The sequence below is a fragment of the Lathyrus oleraceus genome, chromosome 5, assembly GCF_024323335.1.
Source record: "Lathyrus oleraceus cultivar Zhongwan6 chromosome 5, CAAS_Psat_ZW6_1.0, whole genome shotgun sequence".
Taxonomy (NCBI): domain Eukaryota; kingdom Viridiplantae; phylum Streptophyta; class Magnoliopsida; order Fabales; family Fabaceae; genus Lathyrus; species Lathyrus oleraceus.
Window position 1 is genome coordinate 557,618,751 of NC_066583.1, and position 9,955 is coordinate 557,628,705.

Sequence of the window (9,955 nt, forward strand, 5' to 3'; positions counted from 1 at the left end):
AAATCAATCATAAATCTTTGCGAAATTTATTGAGCAATAACTCAATTTTGGATCTCACAATTACACCATTCTTATTTTTCTTTTTCGTAAAAACTCATTTTTACTCAATTAGTTTCACACTTTGAGGTGTCCGAACTACACGTCCAAAAGCGAGTCGCTTGTAAAGTGAGTTTAATTCATCTTCAATTGGATCTTCTCATTTTGGCCAATTTTCACTTTGTCTACAATCTTTGATAGACTTTGATTTATGATGCTAGTTATCATTTATCATCTTAAGTGCTATATTACATACAAATACATTGTCAATGTCGACTTTAGTTTGGTTCCATCATATTTAATTCATTATATAATTTATCGAGATCTATTTATTTTCATAAACTCCAGGCATCTCGTTAGTTCTTCTGGAACTCAAAAATAAATTATGTCAAAGTACTCTTAGAGTTTTCATATCCTCACTTGAGTCACCTTTAATTTATTTCCTTTTCTTATAAAGGAATTTTAATATTTGAACCAACTTTCCTACCATACTTCATGTGCAGTTTCAACTCATTTGCAATATTAGATTATCTAACATGAGAATCTACTTTGTTTGGAGTATTAGTATTTGATATTTGGTTTTATAAACTTTGCAAATGAGAAATGTATTTAACTTCTGGTTTATATAGGTTTATATGAGGATCAAGATAAAAAATTATTTTAAATTGTTCATTTCAACTTCTGATTCAATCTTCATCCGCGCAATTTCTCCCCCTAATATTGGAAAAGTTAATTTCTCAATTAATAATCAGTCTACCGGACTGCATCAAGTATCCAATTATTTTCTCAAATTATATCTCAAAAATGGTATTTACACCAAATATATTTTTCAATATTCTTCAGGACTAAGCTTAGTGCATTATATTTACGAAACTAAATAAAATAATAGGAGAGAGAAAGGAGAAGATTATATTATTCTTATCATCAATGTTCGTATAAATACAATATTAAATATATTATGAATGGAAAATCAATACGAAATCCTCACATTAATGGACATTCATAATCATTCTATTTATACCAGTAATTAATAAATTCTAACCACTCTTCAAAATTGATAAAAAAGACTAGTGATTTTTTAATTTAAATATTTTATTTGATTTTTTCTAAGAGTCCCACATCGAAATAATGTATGATATGAACATGTGGTTATAAGTGAGGACAATCTCTTACCTTTTAAATCTATTTCATATGAATGATTAGATCCAACCATATTTTTTAACATGGTATCAAGATCCTCGTTTAAGATCCCATGGACAATTTTCTATTAAGTTTTTGTTATTAGACCACCTGTCATTTATTTTCACGCTCCAGATATCCAGTCACGGGCATGAGGAATGTATGTTAAGAGTTCCATATCAGACCATATATAATCTGACCAAGTGTTTATAAGTATAAATAATTATCACCCTACAAATTAATTTTATAGGGATGAATTATCTTCAACCATATTTCTTTAACAATTTTAATCATCTAATCATAACATAATATATCAAATCATTAGTTGTATTGTAATTTTTTGTGATGATTTGTATTTAATAGTTTATTTTTGAAATATAATTTTATCATTAGGGTTAAGACAACCATTTGAAATGTAAATTTAAAATGTTGTCATTTTATATCAAATAAATCTTATTAATGTTAATAATAATAAAGTGTGACTATTCAATTTTGTTTTATTCGGGTGGATGGAGATGGAGTAACTCAAACTATATTGAACTAGATAAGTCTAAATTATCGGTCCAAGTTTCAATAATTGACAACAATACTTATTTATACTTTTTAATAATATAAATAAGTTATTGATACTTATAATTCAACAACATTTAAAAAAGTACATTTGTTTGATTTTGTTGCTAGTAAAAAAATTTATATAATTTATTCTTTGTTGGATATTATTCCAGAACAAAAGATTGAAGACGTGTCAATGTAAAATCTACTTTTTTGGGATTTTGTTACGAAAAACAACTAACCGAACTGACACAAAGTTGCCACCGGATTTTATTTATTATTCATGAGGAGAAAAGGGAAAATAAACGATAAAACCCTCTAATGAAAAGAAAACGGAAAAATGATTAAGGATTGGCCTAGCAACCAAATATGGGTTCGGAAGTCGATTATGCGAGGGGAAGGTATTATCACCCCTAACATCTATGGTACTCCATGGGAACTATTTAAGTTGTCTACATGCATGGATATTTATCTTTAGAATTTCTTTATTATTAGAAAAGGGAAAATAATGAGATTGAGTTTTTTATTATTGTGCTCTCCAAGGATTAGAGCCTTTGTGTCTATGTATCATCATCGAGGGATGAAGAATTAGAGCTCCGTAATTCAGAGTAGAAAATATTTGTGTGTTGGTTGATTTTACCTTGAAAAAGGGTTTTCGAAATGATGCCCTAAGGCGCAAAAATAGTTTGATAAGTTGATGTTTGTTTTAGGGTTTTTGAAAAGAAATGTTTTTTATTAGAATTGCACTAAAGACTTTAGGCAGAGATGAATATTTCAGACGAACAGGCCAAGCGTCTTGTGTCCAAAATAATCAGAGTAAGGATAGGAGAACTTCATTCTTACTCATTCCCCACCATTTAAGGCTCGTGACACACAATTCTAATTGTATTTTTGGATTTGATTAAGAAAATGTCTCTTGACGTTTGATAAAGGGTTTATTACTTATTGATTTTGAAATGGTGATGTACATGGATATTTATAGAGAAATAAATGCGAGAAGTAAATAATCTCATTATAAGGTAGCCCAAGAGAAAGTCTTGCGTGTGTAAAGTGTCATATGCTAACAAGTGGGTAATGGGTTTATGAGCATGTCTCCCTAGGGTAGTGCCATGAATGTCATCCTTATAATAAAAGATTGCAAGTTACAGATGAAAATCCAAGTTAGAGTAATGGGTCAAGAATTAAGGTAAGTGATCAGTGCATTTTAATGCACGTTCTTCCATGTTTGTACTTAAGCATTTCTTCGGTTTGCTTTGATTATTTTTATGTTTTAATGTGTTTTCATAATTTATTTTATTTTTGCACTTATTTAATTTTCGTATTTAATTTTCAGCATTAGCAGTTTTCGCGAGAAAAATCATATCTTGAGCTAGGAGTATCGGATCGAGGCGTGCTACCAGTCGTTGGAAAGCTAAGAGAAAGATATACAACTTTTATGTTGAACCCAAAATCTGATTCCGAGTGCATACATCTCAATTATTTCGTTTAAGTTTCGTACTTTAGAAAATATTTTCTTTTGGGCCATGATAACATGAAATAGTATCACATTCTAGGACTCAATTTAATTAAATTATATTATTATTTACTTCAATTTATTTCATTTTATTAGATATTACGCGGTATTTTCTTTCTATTTATCTCAGGTGGTTTATTTGAAGCACAAGTAAAAAAGGAAGAAAAGGAGGTGCAAAAAGGAATGAAAAGAAGCAAATATCAAAAGCCAAAGCCCAGCCCAAAAAGCACAGGCGCTGTGCCTGTGACGAGCGTCACAAAGGCTGTGACGAGCGTCACGCTTTACACACTTGTGTGACGAGCGTCACACATGGTGTGATGGACGTCACACCAGTCTCCTATATTTTTGGCTTCAGAGACGTTGAGTCCTATTTACACGCCTGACCATTCGCCACGTGAAGACCTTTGACGCGGAATACCTTTGGAAACAGTTACAACAAGTGACCAATATAAATAGTAACCTTACGGAAAACCCTAGAGGTTCCACACTTCTTCGCCGTTTTCTCTTTTTCGCATTTTTTCTCTTCGAGCAGTACAAGCACATTTTTACAGCATTACTTTTACGATTTTTATATTGTTTCCTTTGCAATTTCTATTTTCTTTTCCAGCAATTAATTAATTTTTCACACAGTAGTTTCTACACCGGAAACTATTGTGTACCTTTCACAGGATCTAACCTTACGTTAGAATCTAGTTTTTTTTATTCCTTCGCTTTTATTTTTCTGTTTGATTGAAGAATTTAAGAACAAATCCAACCGGCCTGTGGTGGAGTGTTCAAGACTGCTATTTAATTTCTCAGGTTCTTTAATTATTGTTTGAATTTATATATGCCCTGCTTTATTGTTGATTTATATTATTTTCCTGAGATGAATTTGTTTATGCATGATAATTATTTAAGTCTGTTTAGCATGTCTGGCTAATTTATTTAGGTATCGGTATGTAGAGTAAGCGGAATGAAGGAATCAAAACCAAATTGGTTTAATTAAGTTTAAAATTAAAATCACTCTTTTTACGGTCTCAATTTACAGGTTTAATAACAAGGTTTTTGTACGAAAGTAAAAGACATAAAGAAGTTAAAAGCAATAGAACGAGAGTTTGAGTTTTTGACTGGACAGTGTAAATTGGACATTAATTCTAGATCAGGGCGAGAGCAATTTTTAGAGTTAATTAAATGCTAATCTTTTTCAAAAAGTATTTTTAAAGATTGAATGTGAGGACGAGAGTTAAGCATTTGAATTTAATTATATAACCTAAGTCAACAGAGTGAGAGTTTGAGATAAGGGTGTTTAAACGATTAGTGTTTTCTTAAAAAGAGTTTCTACGGATTCTATTGTTTTCAAAAAGTGGTTTTTGACTTAACTAATAAGTGACAGCTACGTTAATATAAAATCATAGTTTATTCAACAGAGCGAGAGTTTGAGATAAGACTTTTAGTCAATAGTGTCAACTGAAAGGATTTATTTTAAAACCAAGAAACCAACGAAGAATTGATTCCCTAATTACGACGAACTACATACCGATATCCGCTTATTAGATATTTATTTTAGATCTTATTTTAGTTTTAGCTTTTCCCCCAAACAATCAAAGTATTACCTGCCTTAGCTTTACAAAGTAACCTTAGAAAACGGTATATCGATTCATAAGTCCCTGTGGGATCGATATCTTTTAAAACTACGCGATAGAACTGTGCACTTGCAGTTTGTACCCCAAATTCGACTCATAAAGTCGCGATCAAGTTTTTGGCGCCGTTGCCGGGGACTTTTGTTTAGTCGATATCGTAACTCTTCTGTTACGCTGTAGAGACTAAGGCTTATTTTCCTTTTCTTTTCTTTCTTTCGTTGATTTGTATGCCACACACTCGCTCACAAGGCGAGCCGTTCTACTTACGAATCAACGATATCGAACTATATCTCCGAGTCTTACGACGAATTCGGGAATATCGTGTTGCAAACAATCTCCCTCCTGTTGAACTTCCTGATTTCAAAAATATTTTCCCTTCGATACCCGAGATGGCAGAACCAGCTCGTGCTCTTCGAGATTACGCCGCTCCATCGCAAGATGAGCCGCATTCGAGTATTGTTCCACCCGCAATCGAAGCAAACAACTTTGAACTTAAACCTTCACTGTTGCAGGCAGTGCAACAGAACCAATTCTCTGGAAATCCTACCGAGGATCCAAACCTTCATTTATCCGTGTTTGTCCAATACGCTGATACTGTTAAAGCTAATGGTGTCACTTCAGAGGCAATTCGACTTCGTCTTTTTCCTTTCTCGTTAAGAGATAGCGCTAGAAGATGGCTTCAATCTCTTCCTTCCAACTCAGTCACCACATGGAACGAGTTGAAGAAAGTTTTTCTTGCCCGATATTTTCCGCCGAGCAAAATAGCTATGTTAAGAGCCCAGATAAATGAATTTAAACAGAAAGATAACGAGTCTCTTTTTGAAGCATGGGAAAGATACAAAGACATGATGAGACTTTGTCCACACCATGGTTTAGAGGACTGGTTAGTAATTCATACCTTCTATAATGGTCTCCTGTACAACACGAGGTTAACAATAGACGCCGCCGCAGGTGGTGCACTGATGAACAAACCTTATGCTGATGCTTACCAACTTATCGAAAGCATGGCTCAAAACCACTATCAGTGGGGAAGCGAACGAACAATGGTAGAAAAACCTCAAACGAAAACTGGCATGTACGAGATAAGTAACCTTGATCATGTTAATGCAAAAGTGGATGCTCTGGTCCAGAAAATTGAAAGTTTAAATGTATCACCTCCAGCCACCGTGGTTGCCATAACTCAGAATTGCGAAGTCTGTGGAATCCAAGGTCGCACTCCTGCAGATTGTCAACTCCTAACAGGAATCTAAGCGGAGCAAGTAAACTATGCTCAAGGAAGCCCCTACTCGCATACCTATAACTCAAATTGGAAGAATCATCCCAATTTTTCATATAAGAGTAATAATGCTTTATACGCACCTGGACAATCTCCAAATCAAGCCCCAGCTATACCTCTGGGATATCAAAAGCCGATCCCATCTACACCTAACAATAACGCCCCTAGGAAATCCAACTTGGAAATCATGATGGAAAACTTTATAGCCTCTCAACAGCAAACCAATAAAGATTTCTTAAACCAGAATGTACACACTGGCGAACAAATTAAACAACTAGCAAGTAAAGTAGATGCCCTGGCTACCCATAACAAAATGCTGGAAACGCAAATATCACAAGTAGCTCAACAACAAGCGCCTACTGCTGCCCCAACTGGTACATTTCCTGGCCAACCCCAACCTAACCCGAGAAGCCACGCTCATGCAATTATACTGAGAGGTGGAACGGAAGTGGAAGGACCGTCTGACCCAAGGATAGAAAACCAAAACTCTAAAAAGTCAACTGAGGAGGAAAGTGAACCTAAGGAAAAGGAAGAGAGTAATAAGGAAACCGTAGAAAAGAAGGAACCTTATGTACCTCCACCACCTTATAAACCACCTATCCCTTACCCTCAAAGGCTTATTAAAACCAAAGATGCGGGCCAATTTAAAAAATTTGTTGACCTACTAAAACAATTAAACGTCACAATTCCGTTTACAGAAGCTATTACGCAGATGCCCTCATATGCCAAGTTTTTAAAAGAAATTCTTTCTAATAAAAGGAAACTTGAAGATAGCGAAACCGTTACACTCACCGCTGAATGTAGCGCTATAATCCAGAATATGCCTCCTAAACTTAAAGACCCAGGTAGTTTCTCTATACCCTGTCACATAGGAAAATTTGTCATTGACAAAGCCTTATGCGATTTAGGAGCCGGTATTAGTGTTATGCCTTTATCCATATGCAAGAGACTTGAAATGGGAGAATTAAGACCAACTAAAATGTCTGTGCAACTAGCAGATCGTTCCGTCAAATATCCTGTAGGAATTCTTGAAAACGGTCCAGTGCGCATAGGTCAATTCTACATTCCAACTGATTTTATAATTATGGATATTAGAGAAGATGAAGTTACACCCATTATATTGGGAAGACCGTTCTTAGCAACAGCCGGTGCAATCATAGACGTAAAACGAGGACGACTCACTTTCGAAGTAGGAGAAGAGAAAATTGAGTTCATTCTTTCCCAATTTTTGAAAGCACCTGCAATAGAAGATACATGTTACTTCATGGATATCATCGATGAATGCATAAAAGAAACGGAGTTAGAAAAAGACAAATCATCTGACTATCTTGTAGAAGACAAACTCAACCAATGTTTAGCAATAACACCGGATCTACGCAATGCCTTAAGAAACCAACCCTAGACCTGAAAACACTTCCCAAAAATCTGAGATATGAATTCCTAGACTTAGAACTTGAACGACCAGTGATAGTTAATGCTGACCTAGGAAGACTCGAAACAGAAAAACTCCTGCATATCTTAAGAAAATATCCAACCGCACTAGGATACAACATCACCGATCTTAAAGGAATAAGTCCCTCTATCTGTATGCACCGCATCATGCTAGAAGAAGACTGTAAAACTTCTAGGGAACACCAGAGGAGACTAAACCCGATCCTGAGTGAGGTAGTGAAGAAGGAAATAACCAAGTTATTAGAGGCAGATATCATATATCTGATAGCAAATGGGTTAGTCCTGTACACGTAGTACCAAAGAAAGGAGGTGTAACAATCATTGAAAATGAAAAAGGAGAAACTATAACCAAACGAATCGAATCGGGATGGAGAATGTGCATTGACTATAGGAAACTAAACAAAGCAACCCGAAAAGATCATTTCCCTTTACCATTCATTGACTAGATGTTAGAACGATTAGCAAAACATTCTCATTTCTGCTATCTAGACGGTTACTCAGGTTTCTTTCAAATACCAATTCACCCTGATGACCAAGAAAAGACAACATTCACGTGTCCTTTTGGTACCTTCGCTTATAAACGAATGCCGTTTGGCTTGTGTAATGCCCCTGCAACCTTCCAAAGGTGCATGATGGCAATATTCGCCGATTTTCTAGAAAACATCATGGAAGTATTTATGGATGACTTTTCCGTATGCGGACAAAGCTTTGAAGAATGCCTTGAAAACCTAGAAAGAGTTCTAGAGCGATGTGTAAAAGTAAACCTAGTACTTAATTGGGAAAAATGTCACTTTATGGTACAAGAAGGAATTGTTTTAGGACACATCATATCAAACAGAGGAATTGAAGTAGACAAAGCCAAAATAGAGGTAATCGAAAATCTTCAACCCCCGAAAACTGTGAGAGAAGTACGAAGCTTCTTAGGACATGCCGGCTTTTACCGACGATTCATTAAAGACTTCTCTAAAATAACTAAACCTTTGACCGGACTATTGATGAAAGATGCTGAATTCATATTCGATAATAGATGTTTAGAAGCATTTCAAACGCTTAAACAAGCACTGATCTCTGCGCCCATAATGCAGACACCAGATTGGAACGAACCATTCGAAATAATGTGTGATGCCAGTGATTACGCTGTAGGTGCTGTTTTAGGACAACGAAAGGATAAAAAGCTTGATGTTATATATTACGCAAGTAGAACTCTGGATGAAGCACAAATAAATTACGCCACAACCGAGAAAGAACTTCTAGCAGTAGTGTTTGCGCTAGATAAATTTCGTTCTTACTTGGTTGAAGCCAAAATAATCATCTACACTGACCACGCTGCTATCAAATACCTCTTAACAAAAAAGGATGCTAAACCTAGACTCCTAAGGTGGATCCTGTTGTTACAAGAGTTCGATTTGGAAATCAAAGACAAGAAAGGAACTGAAAACGTAGTAGCAGATCACCTCTCTAGACTTGAGAACCTTGAACCAGAAAGAACATCAATTAACGATGATTTCTCGTACGATAAGCTTATAGCTACTTTGGAAGAAAATAACGCTGATAAACAGGTATAAACCACCTTAGCTATATGTGTTACACCATGGTACGCTGACCTCGTCAATTATTTAGCTGCCGGAATAGTTCCACCTACTTTATCCTACCAGCAGAAGAAACGATTCTTCTATGACATAAAACACTATTACTGGGATGACCCCTTACTTTTTAAAAGAGGCCCTGATGGTATTTTCCGTCGGTGTATACCCGAAGAAGAGGTAGAAAATATAATCCAACACTGTCACTCCGCTCCTTATGGTGGACATGCAAGTACATCCAAGACCTGCTCTAAAATCCTACAAGCCGGTTTTTATTGGCCAAATATATGGAAGGATGTACATGCAGCTATTAAGAAATGTGACAGATGTCAACGCACAGGAAACATATCTAGACGTGACGAGATGCCACAAAAGGGCGTTTTGGAAGTAGAGATTTTCGACGTGTGGGGAATAGACTTCATGGGACCGTTTCCATCCTCTTTCGGTAACAAATACATACTCGTGGCAGTTGACTACGTATCGAAATGGATTGAAGCTATAGCTTCTCCAACAAACGACACACGAGTAGTAACTAGACTCTTTAAGAATATAATATTTCCAAGGTTTGGTGTCCCAAGAATAGTAGTCAGTGATGGTGGATCGCATTTCATATCCAAGGTACTCGAAAAACTATTGCTTAAGTATGGCGTAAGACATAGAGTAGCGACACCTTACCACCCTCAAACCAGTGGGCAAGTGGAGGTGTCTAACAGAGAAATCAAACAGATACTAGAGAAAACAGTCG

At 35.6% G+C, this 9,955-nt stretch overlaps 1 pseudogene; it reads right to left on the bottom strand.

The window, feature by feature from the left end:
- Positions 1 to 5,673: 5,673 nt before the first annotated feature.
- LOC127090264 (uncharacterized) lies at positions 5,674 to 5,773 on the bottom strand (annotated as a pseudogene).
- Between the last annotated feature and the right edge of the window lie 4,182 nt (positions 5,774 to 9,955).